Here is an 18,938-nt window from a genome sequence, read left to right on the forward strand (position 1 = left end):
AAATGTATTCTGTAACGTATTCCGTTACGTTACTCAATGAGAGTAACGTATTCTGAATACTTTGGATTACTTAATATATTATCATGCTGTTTACAACTACATGAATGTACTATTGCTGTGATTTATTACTGTTACTGAAGGTTCGCGGCTCCGAACCGTAGTAAAGGGACCTCTGACTAATATGGGTTCCGTGTCGGGCTCGTAGCCGAAAACTAGCTTTACTTTGTTGTCTGGGTCAACTTTGCTAGCGAGAGACAGAGAGAGGCGTTGAAAGGCTGCTCCAACGGGACTTATTGTTTCAGAGAAAAACACGAACACGGTGTACAGTCGAGTCTTAATAGCTTACTTACAACTGGGCTCGTCAGGCTCTCTTCTTGGCTGCAGTGGTTATTATTATATTTACATGCTTCCAGCTCCCGTTTTTGCTCGATGACAGCTCGTACTTTTCCTTTTTCTCCCTCCCTCGCTCACAGACACATAACGTGTATGGCAGTCCATTCTCCCTGCAGCACGGACTACACTGCCTATGATGCTACATTCTTTAGAGCTATACCTGTAGCATTCTGCCTGTTAGCTTAGCACAACAACAATAACAAAAAGTCGCTCTCTCACCCAGGAAACACGCAGAGAGAGAGCGTCACCCTGTAACCATGGCAACCGTAACGCTGCCGCCTGGAACAACAGAACGTAGCTGTCAAACAAAACCCAAACAGGCCTGACCCGCCACAATATGAAACAGGGAAGTACCGCCGTGTAATCCATTTATTTCAACAAAGTAATTGTATTCTAAATACCACCTTTTTAAACGGTAACTGTAACGGAATATAGTTACTCATATTTTGTATTTTAAATACGTAACGGCGGTACATGTATTCCGTTACTCCCCAACACTGTTCACAGTAGGTATGGTGTTCTTGGGATGCAACTCAGTATTCTTCTTCCTCCAAACACGACGAGTTGAGTTTATACCAAAAAGTTCTACTTTGGTTTCATCTGACCACATGACATTCTCCCAATCCTCTGCTGTATCATCCATGTGCTCTCTGGCAAACTTCAGACGGGCCTGGACATGCACTGGCTTCAGCAGCGGAACACGTCTGGCACTGCGGGATTTGATTCCCTGCCGTTGTAGTGTGTTACTGATGGTGACCTTTGTTACTTTGGTCCCAGCTCTCTGCAGGTCATTCACCAGGTCCCCCCGTGTGGTTCTGGGATCTTTGCTCACCGTTCTCATGATCATTTTGACCCCACGGGATGAGATCTTGCGTGGAGCCCCAGATCGAGGGAGATTATCAGTGGTCTTGTATGTCTTCCATTTTCTGATGATTGCTCCCACAGTTGATTTTTTCACACCAAGCTGCTTGCCTATTGTAGATTCACTCTTCCCAGTCTGGTGCAGGTCTACAATTCTTTTCCTGGTGTCCTTCGAAAGCTCTTTGGTCTTGGCCATGGCGGAGTTTGGAGTCTGACTGGTTGAGGCTGTGGACAGGTGTCTTTTATACAGATGATGAGGTCAAACAGGTGCCATTCATACAGGTAACGAGTGGGGGACAGAAAAGCTTCTTACAGAAGACGTTACAGGTCTGTGAGAGCCAGGGATTTTCCTTGTTTGAGGTGACCAAATACTTATTTTCCACCCTGATTTACGAATAAATTCTACCATGTGAATTCATGGATTTTTTTTTTCACATTCTGTCTCTCACAGTTGAAGTGTACCTCTGGTGCAAATTACTGACCTCTGTCATCATTTTAAGTGGGGGAACTTGCACAATCGGTGGCTGACTAAATACTTTTTTGCCCCACTGTAGGTAGCAGGAATGTTGAAATGTTTGCTCCTGTAGTATGTTGCCAGCTTTTTTCATGAAGCTTTGCCTTGTGCCAGGTAGCTACTGAAAAATAAGAATTTCTTTCTGATCAGTTGGCTGCTTAAAGAAATGGTGGTACATTTGACCTTCTGTATTGCTTAAATAAACCCATGAACAAATAAACCATTGAATGCCAGTAACCATTAGTCTTAGTAAGTGCAGGTTTCTGGCTTTTGTCATTGTACTTGAGGTAATATTTGCAGAGGTTTAACTGTGAATAACTGAACCTTTCTGACAGGTAGTGGGCTGGATAGTATTATGTACTGCTTACAATGTTCCACTGCGGTGAAAAAAGGTTGCGTTGGAAGCGATCCAGGACCTGGTCCTGACTACACAGGAAATTGTAACTTTGTCGTAATTTGTCTGGAGGGACTCGAACATAATGGTTTTACAAATTGTACAGATTTGTAGCTGCACGTTTGTGATCTGATCACCCAAGGAAAACATAGTTAGCAACAAGGTCACAGACCCAGAGACTTTCCATAGCTCGCAGTGAAATGTATTCCAGTCCCTGGTTTTGGTTCAGAATCAATAAAGTGAAGTCCTCCAAAATGCCAACAAACAAAAATGATTTATAAGATAAGCAAAAATTATTTGTGGTCGTCTGCATATTCATTGCTGACTTGTCCCATTATTCAGAGACTCATTTACATTTTAAGCAGCATATCATGGTCAAGGACTGTGTGTTCTTCCTCCTGTGAACCTCTGGAGCATTGCAATGAGTTTACTCTTTGAGGAAAGAGATGGGCCTATTGATTAGAGACAAATTGACCTGTGTTGGGAGCAGATGAGTAGTCACTCAGTTCTAAATCTAAAGCATTGCAGTGATTGACCTTGTTCAAACTAAATTAAGGCAACAAAAACATTAGCATGTATTTTGTAATTGTTTCTGAATATGCATTAATAACTTAATCACAGATTAGCAAGATCAATAGATGTATTTTACCATGAAGTAGTAAGGAAGGAAGATGCTTGCCAATTATCTCTCTCCCTCTAGCTTTTATCTGCAGGACTCTTTTGTCACAGATGTTAATTGCAAGTAAATGTTTGTCAATAATATGTCAGTCCATCTGGGCTGATAAATATGTCTTGCGTTGGATGTGTGACAACCTAAATATGAGCAACAAGTGTGGATGTTATGAAATGTCAAATGCGCAATGATTTGTTGATGAAATCACATCATTCTTGATTTTTAGCCAGTTAAAAGAAAAGTGCGACTTTCACAAAAACTGATGAGCTGAATTCTTCTGTGCTGTACTTGAATCATCAAAAAACAAACCTTAACAGACAGATCCACCCCCAAATAAGCCATTTTATTTACTTTATTTACCCAATTTATGTGCCTCGATTTAAGAGTCCCTGCTGGATGGGACTGCTTGCATACATACAGTCTGCCTAGCAGTTAACCATCCAGGAGACAAAAAGAGAGAAAATAGCTTTACTTCAATTGATGACAACTAATAAGCCTCCTGGAAGTGCAGCAGAAGATGTTCTCTCCATCTGATAGAAGAAAAGCAGTAAACCTGCGGGGGAAACACAGATGTTGAAGACCTATATTAATGCAACCAATGAATATATTATTTGAGCCTCTTGGGTTTAAAATAAATATGATTTTTTTTAGGTGAAACAGCAAGCAAAAGAAAACATTAGACTTATCAGTGACATATTGTAGTTGTTTACATATTTTGAGCAAAATTTGTGGTGGCAGAAATGCACTGTATTTTTCACAGGGATATGCAGATGTGAATATGGTGCTTTACATATTTGTGTATGTGTTCTTTCCTCTGTGTTGCTGCAAGCACCCTAGGCAAAAGAATGATGAATTCATTGTTGCTTCTTCTGCACTGGTGCATCTTCTGTAACTATGTTTAAAGACCTCTCTGGCATTTTTGCATGTTTTAGCCCACCCAATATGTGCTCGTGATGCTTGATGTAGCAGCTCTATAGCAGCTGGGCTTTGCTTTCTGTGTGTGCTGGCACTTGCAATGGCATGTGGGGTGTTCGTGTACTCTTGGGGAAGTCCAACACTAGAAAGCCAAAATGATGAACGTGAAGTAAGAAAAGGGTTTTTCTATCTCTCCTCAGCTGCAGCTTGTGTTTATATTGACTGTGAAATAAGCCATCTTTACAATCCTAATTCTTTATGAAGCGTGGATGCATTTCAGCTATTGTCAAGCAGTAACAGTAGATTTGTATCAGGTTAATCTTTTTTATTTTTTAAAAAAAAGCCTCATCACTCACTCTATTTTCTGTGCAAAAGTCATGGAGTACAAGCTTTAGGGTGCTTTTATAATAATGTATTTTTACAGTCAAATAAAATTGGCAAGAAGTTGACCAAATGCACACACACAGGGCTATTGTTCTGTAATACAGTAATCATAATACCTCACAAGCATTTTTGCCTTGTTTGGGGAGCGATTTAAGTGACTGTGTCCAAAATGAGCAGAATAGAAGCACTGCAAAGCACGACGAGCACTTGAAAAATTGCCCAACTCTGAATTAGACACAAAAAGCTGTGAAATTAAACAGTTCTCACCCGTGTGATAGATTTCAAGGTTATCTCCGTCATTAAATGATGGAGGAGACAGACACTTCAGGGTTCATGCTGGAGCCTGAATAGTGCTGCGGCAGCCACAGGTCCAGAGCTCAGTAGGTGTCTATCCTGAGGCCCTCGTTCGCTGTGGTGCACTTCTCTAATGTGAGCTTGTGCTTCTTTGCATTAGCAGCAGTGATGCTTCCATTTGACCAAGCTGTTAACAAGTCAGTGCCATGTTTGTGTCCAATGCTGACACAATAGGAGCAGTGAGAGTGTACGCACACAGCTGGATCCTCTTGGACACGTCAGTAAACAGCCAGGGAAGATGAGGATTATATTGCTTCTGTCAATCTAGAAAGTCAGGAAAAGTAAATGACAGTTTTGCCTCAGGGTAGTACCCAATAATGTAGTATCTTGGCTGCTGTGTATGTTATTAATCTTCATAATAAGGATTAGACCCACCAGCAGGATTTGACAAAAACAATCGACCTGTCACTCGAGGCCAGTTACTCTAAAAAAACACCCAAAACTTTATGGCTTCAATTCAATATTTACCCAATCTGCTGCGCTTGCCTTGGCCTGCCATGCTTCACTTGTCTGATCCCTCTTCCAACCAGCTCCATCAGCATTAAAGCGTCTTAAAAACCTAATTTGACTCTAAATCCACTTAAATTTTTCTCAAAAGTCTTTTGTGCTTAATTGAAGTCTTTTTTTTAAAAATAAAACACCTGGTATGAGGCACAAAATACAGAAACAACACTTCATTTACTATACAAACTAGTGTTGGTAATTTTAGATGATTATATGAGCTTATTTTGTTGCTGGTTTATTATTACTACATTTAAATGCTTGACTTGGATCCTCTCGGCGCCTAATGCAAATCTCCAAAAGCCTTTCACCCCCATTTTTTTCCCCAGATAAAAACATCAAGTTCAGACAGGTCGCTAGTATTCAAGCTGCTCAGAGGTAGCTATTCAAGCTGCTCTTTCTTTTATTCTTCTGCTGTTCGTCAGAGTTTAATGTGGTATTAATATAAGAATACAGATTTTTTTAAATGGGTATTGAATGTCTCTATTTACAAAAATCTAAAGGGTAGGAAAAGTAACAGAAACATGAGGTGTGAGAATTCTTTTTATATGCTTTTTTTAAGTACTTCCTGTATCATCAGAAAGCTCAGTCTGAAATGAAATGTAATTTTGTGGATGAACCTGTGCAAGCTGCTTTGGACTTTGTGCACCTTAATTAGTGATGCACGATACAATCAATTGTTTAACATGATACAAATGGATCCAAAACAGGGTTTTAGTGTTGATTTTCTTAAAGGGTTTGAGAGGATACCCTGCCTGTCACTGTATCACAGCTGGGATACAGACCCCGCCACCCTGAATTAGATAATGGAAGAACATAAATAGATTTAAATGCACATTTTTTTCCTTCCAGATAAAGGAATCAGTCGTTCTTGTTGAAACTGCCTGCAAGAATGAAACAGAAAGCACTTAGAGTCACGTGCACGTGAAACAAACAAGAGTTTTAAGTATTTTGCGAAATGTGTTCATTTGAGCTTGATTTTCATCTTGGATTCACAAATTTGAATATTGAAATTTGTTCTGGCAGCCTCGCTGTTAGTCAGAGTGGCACTTCGGGGCATATATGACAATGTGCTATCAAGCAATCAAGATAGTGGTTTTATTGTGTATGGTTCAAAACGATCTATAGTTTACATGTTCCGGCAATTACTGCGCTCAGCAGATGTATTTGGCTGATTTTTAAGAAAAATGACTGCAAACACAGACTAAATGGCCATACTGTAACTTGAGCCAGTAGCACCTTGTTTGTATGCTGGTATTGCTGCTTCCTCACGCCCCCACATCAGGTCCCAGTAATGTTCTGGCAAAACGAATCCGTATGAATAGCCATTCTCTGTGATTTTCCATGTTACTGCTGATTATATTTACAGAAAGGCTTCTGTTAGGCTTACTCATTAATCCAAAATTTGCAGCAAGGACCAATTAATATTATGGAGTTGTTGAAAATAATATATTTTAAATTATTCACAGTCAGTTAGAGCAACACGGACGGATTTTCCCAAGGACTTTCCCCAAAGGCTTTGTCTTGCCCTGTAAAACAGCCAGTATAACGCCGCATATTAATTAATGAAAGGATTAATCTGACAAGTTCAAAGTCATTAAATCGTTTGGTTGCTTGTGCGAGAGTGAAAACAAAATCTTCAGCTTCAGCTGAAAGCCTTTCTTCATTTTTAGACCTTTGTAGTCTTGAAAATGCCACACAAATGCTTCTGCTTGTTCTGTGCCTTTAATGGACATAAAGTTAACTTCTGTCAGTTTGTGCTGACTATAAGTGATATCCTGTCTCTATGACGTCTGGCTTTTCGCTCCACCTCCCAGTGTGACCATTAGAAACGACACTAAACACATTTGATTTCCAATTTGGTCTGACAGCATGTCTGAAGAACTTAGACTCACCTATATTGTCTAGCAGTAAGATATCCTCATGAAACTGACTTGATAGCTGGCAAACTCACCGAAGAAGTAGATTTTCTCATTTTGCGTACTTGTCAGGTTCAAAGCAGCATTTCAAGTTGTTTCACTATAGCTACGAGAAAAGATTTTGTGTCGGACAGTAAGTGCTGAATGGCATCAAGGTTTTTATTGGCATGTTCGTCTTGATGCCTCATGAACCTCTCCAAGATTTCTCCCATCAATCTACTACAAGAGAGTGAGCGTCTTCACAGGCTGTCTGCCATTCTTTCATTGTGGCCCGGTTGGGAATGGTGATTGGATCTCAGTCAACCAGCAATAGATTGATTGGTCTTCGACCAGGACGATCGAGTGGCCCTGCACTCTTTGCACGTGTTTTTAGCTTTGTGCGTGGTGTGGGCTTTTACCCTGTATGTATGCTGCTCTCTCTGAGCAACAGCACATCTGTTTCACTCCATCTCCTCTCTCTCTCTCATTTGAATTGTCTCAGTCTCTGCCAGTGCTGCTGTGCTCATTCTCTTGCTAGGTACAGAGAAGGATGATTTTCCCGTGAACAAGTGCTCCTGATGTAGCCATCAAATTGTTATCAAAATACAACTGAATCTATTCCCTATGGAAATTAGCATGCACGACGACACTATTAGAGCACGTGTAGTGTAAAATGAGGAAGCTAGACAAGACGTGAAATGGCAGATAAACTTTCCTTAAATCTCATGAAACAAACACTGATTTGAACAAAAAATAAAGCATCTCTGCAAAGGTAATGAGTTTAGATTGCACAAAAATATAATCCTGAGAGATTACACAAAACACGTAGCCTGTACACACACATTTCATTTTTATTTAAAGAAAACATTCACACTGGCTGATCTCAAGGCATGTCACTTGTGTGCACCATGTTGTATTAGTCTATTCCTTTTTTAATGACTTGGTAATTGCTTTGTCCCAGGTTATTAAGATGACTGCCATGCACTATTACACCAGTGTAATGGTGTGTAACTATTCCTTTTAACAAAGCCATCAATCACAGGTATTTCTATGGTTACAGTAATAGCCATTATGCAGATGTTGTAGTCAAATAAATGTAACACCTTGTGAGGTAGCACAAGGACCGTATACAGCTTCTACTACCTGAGGAAATTGAGTTTCATGAGTTTTATGAAGAAAAAAATGAGTGGTTATGAAATTCTGTAAATGTTCATCTTTCTATGGATGCTATTTATAGTTTTATTGAAATGAGGTCTCAAAACTGTCTGCTTCCCCCCTCCCCAAATCCATGCTTGAGATTCGTTTTATGAAAATTTACTCGGCCTGCGGAGCAATCATAAGAAATTCAATCATCTGTTTTTTTGTAGAAGGGCCAAGCTATTTCAATCAGAGCTGCTTAAACCTTGGACTCTATCTTTTTTTCTCCTCTTGAGTTGTTTGAAAGTTTTTATCTAAACCTCCGCTGCCTATTCTGGCCTTGAAGCTGCATAAAATGGAACATGGCAATTCAAAAGACATTTTGCGTTTATCCTGTCGGGCAGGCTAAGGGGTGGTGCAGACGAGTTGGCCCTTTTGCTGTTAGTGGCCATTAAGCTTTAAGCACTGTATGGTATTGACCTTATGGTGACAATGGGGATGACAAGGGCCCGTGGGTCTCTCCTGGAAAACCAGAAAATGTGTCCTTCAAGAGGTTTTCATTCAGACGTGGAGCCTACAGCTAAGAAAGGTAAGAGTGTCAGTCAACATGCTATTTGGAGAGATCTGAGAAATGTTATTGTAATGTTATTGTAGACATTGCTGATTCAGAGTATGGTCTGTTCAGGGTACTTCTGTCCTGGTTAGTTTCGTTCTTTGAAACCAAACATGTGGTTACAGCAGTAACTATTCTTAGAAATGCCCTAAAAGGCAACCCTCATAAACATAAGTGAGGAATTAATAAAAGAGGTGGTTGTTAAACTTAATTGTTACAGTTATGCTTTTTCACTTCCTGCTCTTGCCTCTTTATTTACTCTCTAATCTTTTCATTCCCTTCTTACTCCTAACCCACAACCCCCTTTCCTGGCAGTTTAGTCATCCAATTCCCTGCACCCACTTACACACCTGTCCCACATTCCCCCATCACCTCTGTTAGTGGAAAATGAGTTGCTATAAAAACTAACTGCCAGGTTGTTGTAACGGTATTATCTCTTGTAGCTTGTTTTTCTTTTAAACACGATTTATTTTAGCTTCCTGACTTTTTTTGAATAGGCCTTGTTTCGGCCAAGTTTTTCCAGTGCATTTGGCTGCGTGTTGCTGACCCAAGCCTGCCTTGTAATTTATGATACACATTGTGCAGAATCCACCTGTGAAGCAGGAAGAACTGTAGGCTGAGCTAATGATAGCATTCAGACTTGATCACTTCTGACCTCTACTTGATTTAATCAAAGTTTGTAATTTGTCATTAATTAGTCATAGCCATATGGGCTGCGCTTGATGTGGAAGTTAAGGCTATTTCTTCCTCTTTTCCTTTAACGGTCACTACAGCAAATCATGTACCTCCACCTTCACCCTATTCTTAGCATCCTCCTCTGTCACACCACGCTCTACATCTGTGAACCTTTGCTGTGGTCTTCCTCTTTTCCTCCTGCCTGCGAGCTTCATCTATAACAAGTCCAAACCATCCCAGCCTTTCCTCTCTAACTTTGTCTCAAAAGTGCTTTATTTGAGCTGTCTCAATTTCTCTCATAAATTGCCCACACTTTGACTGGCACACTTTATGGCCAATAAACCACAGTAAATCTACATGTATGTTTTTTTTGTTTTTGTACATTTTCTCTGACAAAAATCTATAAAGCAATAATCTCAAAACGAACATGAAAAATGTTATGATTAGGGAAAAAAACTACTGAAAACAATTTAGAAAAGGGATTTATGGAAAACTCTGTATTGCTAAATGTAGTATTTATTGAGTCATATCACACCAGTATCCCCCAAAAGCCAAAATGGGAAACTCAAATTCATCATCTCTATGTAGGCACAGTTTCAGCTTCCTGTGTGATGGTGTTGTGAAATATTGCACACGCCTAACAGAAGTTTAACCTGTGGTGTTGATGCTGGAGCTTGTTGACTCATTTTGGAAATTTCACCACCGTTTTTCATTGCGAAGGTGTACAGTGTACACAGTGTGCACTCACCACTTTTAGGTACTATTAGGTACACTTTGCAGACATGGCCTATAATCCCACTGTGTTCATAAACGGATGGAGTCAGCAACAGTACTCGGGTAGGCTGTGGTATTTAAACGATGATCAGTTGGTACTAAGGGGCCAAAAGTGTGCCGAGAAAATATTCCCACACCATTATGCCACCACCAGCCTGAACCATTGATACCAAACAGGATAGGTCCATGCTTTCATGACGTTTACACCAAATTCTCACCCTACCATCCAAATTTTACTGAACTTTGTCCTTTTTTTGTGACAACTTCCTGTAAATGGATGGGAAAATCTCAGTAGATCGTCAGTTTCTGTAATACTTGGACCATCTGGCACCAAGAACCACCACACCATCTTCAACTAACATAAATCAAGTAACTCGATCTGCCTAAATTTATTGAGTTGCTGCAATGTAATTGGATTATCCCATATTTGCATTAACAAGCAGTTGAACGTCTTGCAAGTTGTCGTTGGGGCTCTCACCATTCATTGGGACAGGCCATCTTGCCAGTTAGAGAGGAAGTACTCATTGAGAAGTGGACAGAGAATCAATATATCATACTGGTTGAGTACCATAGCAATCAGTGGAACTGGCTACAAGACAGTGGATGATTCTCTTTAGTTGAAGAAATAAAATATGTTTTAGTCAGCCTTTAACGCTACAATACAAACTGTATAACTAAATGGCTAATTAACGGGAGAGCTTTGCTTAGAAATACTTAGTTTTTCAGTCCTTTATCGTGTTTTTTCCCCTACAGTAGTTACTGTACTGTGCAAGATGTAGTCCTGCTACTTAAGAATGAGTTCAGCCAGAATGAGTCTTTTTTTTTTTAATACTTCAGTACAAGGGTTGGGCAGTTTCTTGTGGTTCCTCTGAATTGTTGTTTTTTATTTAGTTTGCACATACTGTTCTGAATCCTGCTCTATAGTCCTTCGGAGGCACTCACAGGTCTACGTCAGGGAAGGTCCTTTTTTTTCCTCCCTTGGAAACGGCGCCAAAGTTTAACGTGACAGTTCGTGCGGTCAAAACATGGACAAAGATGCGTACCGCCCTTAAACGGCCCACTAGTTCCTGCGATGGAAAAAAAAAAAAAAACGGCCTATTGTGACAGTCTTGGCTTTGCTCCACTTACCCCCCACCTCCGCCCCTTGACCTCTTCATTAGATAAATAGGCCAGTCTATTCTCTGGCCTTCAGTTGTGATTGACAGCATCTGGCTGTTTCCGATACCCACCGTGAGAAATGTGGAGACAAAAGCCTCCATCTCCTCCATTTTCTCACAGTTTCCTCTTCTTTCTTGCTCCCTTGTATACGTCTCTCAGAAACGGAGCATGTATGATATCATACTTCTTTGAATGATCCACCGATATAATGGAGGGGTGGGACAGAGCAGATGCTGATTTTCCCCACTCAGAGTGTTATTTTTCAAGAGGAAGTAAAATTGATTGGTCACACTTTGCATAAGGATGGCAGTAATAGGTCCTCATGTGATAACAATGCTGTACTGCATGCCATTTTCCTCAGACATATCTTCATACATTCCTGCGAGGATTTAGGCACATTAGGAAAATTATTTGGTGGGTCAAGTTAATGCACCAGCACAAGCTCCGCAGCTGATTTTCTCAGAACATCCTTCACTCCTTTGCTGCATGGCTTCTCTTAGTCTTTTGTTTTCATTAATATACTAAGTGTTTTATGCTTTTGGAATTAGCTGCAGTTAAAGATGTGATGAAAATATGTTAATAAACAGGGGTTTGGTCTACATTTAGCTGGAAGTTTCTAAACCCCTTCCTAGATTCAATTCAGTGTATAAACTTAGTAGATTATATTTATTGTTAACTAGGGCTGTTCGATATAACGATATATATCGGATGACATATAAAAACGTCTATCGTTTCATTTTGCGCTATCGTTTGTTTCGTGGTGTCGCAAAATAAACTGTTTACGGCAATATTTTTCATCGTTTTGATGGTCACTGTAGTGGACATATTAATTTCTTAAAGTTCTCTCTTTCTCTTATATTTTATATAACCACACTACAGACGGACAAGCGCCTGTTTTTATGCGTTGTGGTTAGCAACAACGACGGTAACAGCATCGCGTGTCCGCTTGTTTATGTTCCACATAAACCTTTCACAATGAAGCTCAAGATCCTGTTGAGACTTTTCAAAATAAACTGAATCACGTGAAAGAGCAGATTATTTACGGATGAGAAGTAAAAAAGAGCCGCCAGGTGCTAAAAAATAAACCTTAGACTCAAACGTTAGAACAGGCTTTTCCCCGCAGCACGCCGTGTAATAAATACTCACAAAGAAAACGGCGGTGTTACAACTTATGTCTAAAAATGTATAGTTTCATGCATCGGATAAAACACTCGACTCCAGCTACATGACGCGCAGCTGGAAACACTTCACGCAAGACGAGCTGCCCGAGATCCACAGAATTTACAGAAAATGTTACATTTTTGTGATATATATATCGTTATTGGGACGATAGATGTCTTATATCGGGATATGATATAAGATGATATGATATGAGATGGTCATATCGCACAGCCCTACCCACAGCGTTTTTTTCTTTTATTAGTTGATGAATTGTTTGTGCAACCGGTTTGTTTAACCAGCTGCACAGACAGCAAAAATAATTAATTTATAATGATGATTCAGAGTTGTAAATCTTTATATTTATGACACTGGAATCAATAAATAAATGTCAGGCAGGCTTGCCTGGTAAATTATTTCTCACTGATCCTCACGATTATAGGTATTCTATTCTGTTGGGATCGCTGTCAATTAATTGACCATTTGTTTCAGAACCAATCCAATATGACATTTACTCCTGTGAGTTGTGCCATTAAACTAAGTAACTGTGTTTGTGATAGAGAGCCATCTAGAACTCTGTTTGACCAGTGAGTGTTTTCTGGCCTTCGGCAGAGGAGAGGAAAAATATACACAGTCCTGCCAAATTAATTTAGAGAGTCAGAACCTGTATTAGAAAAAGTACTAAACTGTGTTGCTCAGATGTTATGGAAACTGCCAACCCAGGCCTGTATGTTATGATGTGCTTGAAAGCTAAGCATTTTATCAGCACTTCTGTCTCCTTACTTTATGTGCACTAGCACAGCCGGACAGGCAATCTATCAGCCAGCAAATATAGTGTGTGTCACTGAGAAAAGTGCCCCAGCAGAGTGTGAGTGCCACACACATCCATATGTCTAATGTCCATGATGTCTGGTGTCCTTGGCTTGAAATTCAAAACTGTTGGTCTCCGTTAAAGCAAAACATGTAATTTTACTAAAAGCTTTTTTCAAACTGCAAACATTTTGGCATTATTGCGTGCGCTGGTGTGCTGTATGTACATGTACTTTAGACATAAATGGGATAATTAATTGCGATTTACCCCTGTGAGTCTTATTTCCCCTGAAATGTGTCACATTTTTATTAGTGGAGTGAGAGTTAACACAAGGTGTCTTAAAAAAAAACCTAAATTGATTTATTCCATATTTAACTCCTTTACTAAGATGGTACATGACCAAATGAAACTCATTGTTAGATTAGAAGTGCTTTCTGAAGTAATGTTTGCACCCTCCTCTTATACAGCTCATTTGGTGCAGGGCAGTCTGACAGTTTCCAAAGAACAGGCCCCGGGGAATGCAGTGTACACGTCTGATGTCATATCTCCTTGGTCCAGCACTTGTTCTTTTGGAGCTTTGCTGAACCAATCCTGCTCCCCATACTTACCAGACCCCCAGGCCCCACTTTGATCTCACTTAACAACCAGGACAGCAGTTCAAGCATCTTGTTATATTTGACTGTTTAATCCATCAAATGTGTTTGTCTCAGCAATAGGCTAATGAACATCTCTATCAGAGCCTCGCCGCTGCCGAATGACTTCTGTGATAGCAAGTTTATGCAGGATAGAGTTGCATGAAATTTAAAAAGGGTAATTGCTTGTTTCTGCAAATTGCTTATGTCTGTATATTAGTAAGTGCAATGCTTATTTTCCACACCTTCTCTAAAATAACGTGCACTTTGCACAAAGGACAACGAATTACACCATCATATTTATCATATTTAGCATGCGCTTCTACTGCTGTGTTCCATGTTCTTGGTTGGTTGACTTTTGATTTATTTTTATTTTTTTTAAACACAGTTGTAGTAGAGCAAAGGAATTAGACTCCTGATTCAGCCTTTTAGGTTGTGTCCCTCTGCTAGCATATCCAATACAATCTACTGTATCATCCCCCCTGTGGCTAAAATGCCAAGCCACTAAGCAAAATGTCTCAACTAATTAGGAACTTTAGAGCGAAGCTGTAGTAGTGCATCATGACGAAACTTTCTTTTTTTTCTCCTCTTTTCTTTTTCTATCTTTTAGCTATATTTTCACACTGAAATCAAACAACTAGACACTAGTGTACCGAGCAGAACAGCTTTGGCAGGAGACTTGATATGGGAAAATGTCTTTAATTGGAGTCACAGACATCCGTCGTAATTATCGGGAGTATACGGTGTTCTTCAGAAATGGATGGATTTTATACAGAAAAATTCTGGAATCTCAACAGATTTGCTGGAACTGAAGAGAAGCAGAAAACTGCATGTATTGGAGACATTTTTTAAATGCTTTGCCAAGTTTATGGTATAGCCTTTTAGAGCTAATGATGTCGTGTTTTTCTTTCATTTTTGGTAATCTGCTAAGATACCAGTCTTTTGTTTAAACGTTGTTGTGGAAAATCTCTTACAAATATTTTCTTTGTTACGGTTGAACACATTTTAGCACATCTTTGCTCTTTCCCGCACATTTTGCAAAATCCCACTGGGAGCCATACATTGTTGTAACTAATAGAATTTCTACGCTCTTCAAGGTCTGTTTCAACTCCTGACAGACATTTTCTCAGTTCACGTTCTCCGCGCTGCTTCTCCCAGATGCTCGGTACGTCTGATGTGTATTTCATAGTCGTTTACAGAATGCGCTCACTGTCACTTGATGTTCTTTTTTTTTTATATATTTGCCAAGAACCTTCAATTAGGTTTGAACTGTTTTTATATCTTTGGGGAGGTGATCCTTTTGTCTCCGTAATGTCTTTTGTTGTGGAAAACAAAGCCACCTGGATTCTGCGTAAACTCCATCGGGGTTGGATATAGCACACGAGGATGTATCGTGTTCATGAGGATGTATGGACTATCACAAGGATTGTCAGTTTTCATTTGTTTATTTCACAGCAAGCACTCTGGCGACGCAAACCGACTGGCTCTCCTCGAGAGTATCTTGTGTATGTCAGTCTGTATTATTGATGCAGAGAACCATGTAGAAAGGATAGCCCTCAAGGATGTCTGTCTCTATGTATGGAGGAAAGCCTCTGTTGGCCCGAAATTCTAACCTTCTGAACCCATCAACGATTTACTGGGCCCAAATTTTAAATCTGTATGCCATATGTGTCAGGTCACCAACATTTACACATATACTCGAGGCAGGAGATCTTGAATGATTAGGATCATTCTTTTAACTCATTGTGTTACTAAGACAGTAAATCAGAACTCCAATTACCACAACAGCTACTTTCACAATCACTGACTTATTAATTTTCTTTTATTATCAATTAATTCATTAACTAATCATTTTTGACTTCAGATTAAAACCAGTAAACTGTGGAAAGCACATCACAAGCCCCTCAGGTCTAATGCAGTGGAGGTTTTCAGTTATTAGTTCAAGTGAAACTAATGGAGATTTAAGTTGTTACAAGACTACAAGACTTGGCTGTTGCTGTCCTCTAATAAACATCATATATTACCTCTGTTAGCAGCTTTCACTTTGTCAAGTGCCTATTAAATTTAGGGCTGACAGTAAGCTTGCTAAGGCTGGTTTGCATGCATATTATACCGCTACTTATAACTTTAATGCGGAGGCTTGTATCTTTGGCTACAGTGTCCTAAAATCATATTATGATATTTAATATTTCATGTTATTAGTAGAAACACAGGGTAAGAGTGAGGTGAGCCAGAATACTGATGTACGGGATTTCTCGCAGCTTAAGTGAAGACATCTCTATTTTTCGGTGCCTCCTTGCACGTCTGTGATCTTTCAGCCTCCCTTTTCCACTTTCGCAGTTTGCATAGACGTTTGATAAACCTTACACCAGGAGATGGATTTCCCAGCCAACCTAGCTCTCAAGTAATGGGAATCTAGAGCGTAACAAATGGTGGTGCCAGTAAAGTGTTGGCTCCGCTGGGTGTGCAGGTGGTCCTCCATTCCCCTTGTCAAACCCCCCACTGCTCCCCCAAAGTGGCCATGGAGACTTGAGCAAGATTATTTTGGAGTTCAGGTTACAGACCAGCTCTTTCACTGCCTATTAGTCACACCCCAATTTCTGTGATAGGATTTTTTTCGTTTCCCCTCGCGTTTTGTAAATGTACACACAGCCTTTCCCCTTCAAATTTGAAAGGTTGTAGCTTGTTTTTAGAAATACTTGTCCGCTTTGATTATTTTCATCTTAACAACAGTGCTGCGCCTGTGGTAAGCTGGTGTCATTTAGCCTTTAAACGTGAGAACTGTGGTGCAATCTCCACTTGACCTAAATTAGGAATAAAAGGTTTGCAGTAGAGGTAACAGGAAATGTTAATTTTGGATTTCAATGATTTCAGAGTATTTTCCCTTAGATGGGATTGTTGTTTTCTTTAAACCTTACTCTCACTAAGCCAATAATGTGTATTGATTGGATTTTACCCGCGTGTTTGCACTTGCAAATCAAAGCCTGTGTGTTTTTGTGTCCAAAAAAAGCTGCAAGAGTTTGAGCAGATTTCACTGTTAGTGTATGTGTAATATTTACAGAAGGAGAAACCTATGCAAATACTGTATATCAAATGGCACGCCTAACTGGGCGATACATAATATGCAATATTTAGATAACAATAAACCCTCAGTAATGATTTAGATTTTATGTGGCAGACCAACTTGCTGTTTAAATTTGAGTCATATTTTGCCCCAGAGACCATTCCTATTTCTCCACTTGTATTATTCAGTTACTGTTTAGCAACTTTATTTAAATTGCCAATTTAGTTTAGGTATTTGACATTTAGACTAATTTGCATAGTCACTTAAGGGACACGGGGTTAGTTTAATTCAGCAGTGAACATATTTTTCTGCCATGGTGGCTTGTATTGGCCATCTGGTGACAGAATTTCAAAATCTCTCCCCTTGAAAATTAGTCACAGGGTTTCCAGAAGACTTACTTCCCTCAAGAATGCATTTTTATATGTCTGAGTTAATATATACACCTGTACAGTTGAATGGAATTTGATACAGCTGACTTGAAATAAGTGATGATGAGATTTTTTTCCCAAGTCAACTGGATGGGTATTTGTCACAGTGTGCGGTAGCACTTTGTGTGAAGTTGCGAAGAAAACCCAAAATGCAGACACCAAGGAACAGGGAACAAAACTTGAATGTTAACAAAAAGAGAGCCGTTTGATATGGCTGATAAAAAGGTACAAAAACAAAAGGCAGATGCACACAGGAGAGAACCTAACTAGAGCTAAACTGGGAAAATTAAATGCTGAACGAAGAACAAAACCTTGAACATGGAAAAATCCTGGAAACATGAAGTGGAACAACAGACAACCTGACAATGAATGAACAGAAACACACAGACAAAATACACACAAGGGTAATGAGGGGAAGTGGAAACACATGGGGAAACAGCTGACACTAATCTGACATAACGAGACAAAGGAAGCAAAGCTGAGTATACTGACATAGGACACAGACCTTCAAAATAAAACAGGAAACATGAGACGCAGACATGACAATACAAACTTGATAACATAAGACACGCAGCGTGAAACACAAAGGGTGAGAGAAACTTAAATACAGGGGAAGAAAACACAAGGGGAATCTAATAAACAAATGAACTTCGATAACTTAATGAACTTAAACACAAACATCAAAATAAACTAAAACTAAAACGCTGGGTCAACAGACCCAGGAACGTGACAGCTATTATGTTTTGTTTTAACAGTGTATTCAGCACTGTGCAAAAAAGAAAATGGGAATGGTTTTTTGTAAACACAACAACATTATTTGTGGGTAGGGATGCAACGATACCCATTTTTTCAAACCGATACGATACCGATACTTGGATCTGAGTACTTGCCGATACTGAGTACAAAAACCGATACTTCTACCACACACACACACACACACACACACAAATGCAATGAACTGGAAGACAGGTTTTATTTTATTCTCTGCCGATAAAAAATAAAATCGTAATAAAAATGACCACAAAAAAAATTTCAAGTGAAAAATAAGCACTTCTGTTAAATTATTGCGGAGTATCCACATTGTAATTTAACAAAATATCACTGAACTATTGGGCACTGTCTCGAGCTTTCAGAATAATAAATAAACATTTCTGTTTGGAATAAAATAAATACAAATTCGATTTGAGAATAAAATAAACTTTTAAATTATTGCAGAGTGTCCAATTTCATTTCGCGGCTCGAGTATGCTGAGAAGACGTTTCAATCCTATGCTTTCCACGACCGGCATTGGCTGGTCATCCAGAGAAATAAAATGAGTCAGAGCCTCTGTTATTTTAACTGCCAGTGGATTTTCTCTTGACATTTTTCATCGCTTTTCCAAAACCTGAGTTAAAGTTGGCTGTTCCGGTCCACACTGCTGACATTTTGTTTAGCCTAGCTACAGCAGCCTCCAGTTTCTCTTTTTTATCTGGAGCCGCCAGTCTCTCTCGCCTAACCCCGTGCCTGTTTAGCGCGGGATGTCCCCCTAGTGACCAATCTAAAAACTACAACAGAAATGACCAGCCACCCTCTGACTAATGAAATAAGTTAGTATCGGTTCA

The 18,938-nt window shown here is 39.6% G+C and overlaps 1 protein-coding gene across 13 annotated transcripts in view; it reads left to right on the plus strand.

Annotated features, from left to right (window-relative positions):
* The window catches only part of LOC146497447 (receptor-type tyrosine-protein phosphatase F), a 162,425-nt gene that overhangs the window by 16,627 nt on the left and 126,860 nt on the right, over window positions 1-18,938 (plus strand). The gene's annotated exons all lie outside the window — the stretch shown is intronic.

The sequence above is a fragment of the Neolamprologus multifasciatus genome, chromosome 18 (assembly GCF_963576455.1).
Source record: "Neolamprologus multifasciatus chromosome 18, fNeoMul1.2, whole genome shotgun sequence".
NCBI lineage: Eukaryota > Metazoa > Chordata > Actinopteri > Cichliformes > Cichlidae > Neolamprologus > Neolamprologus multifasciatus.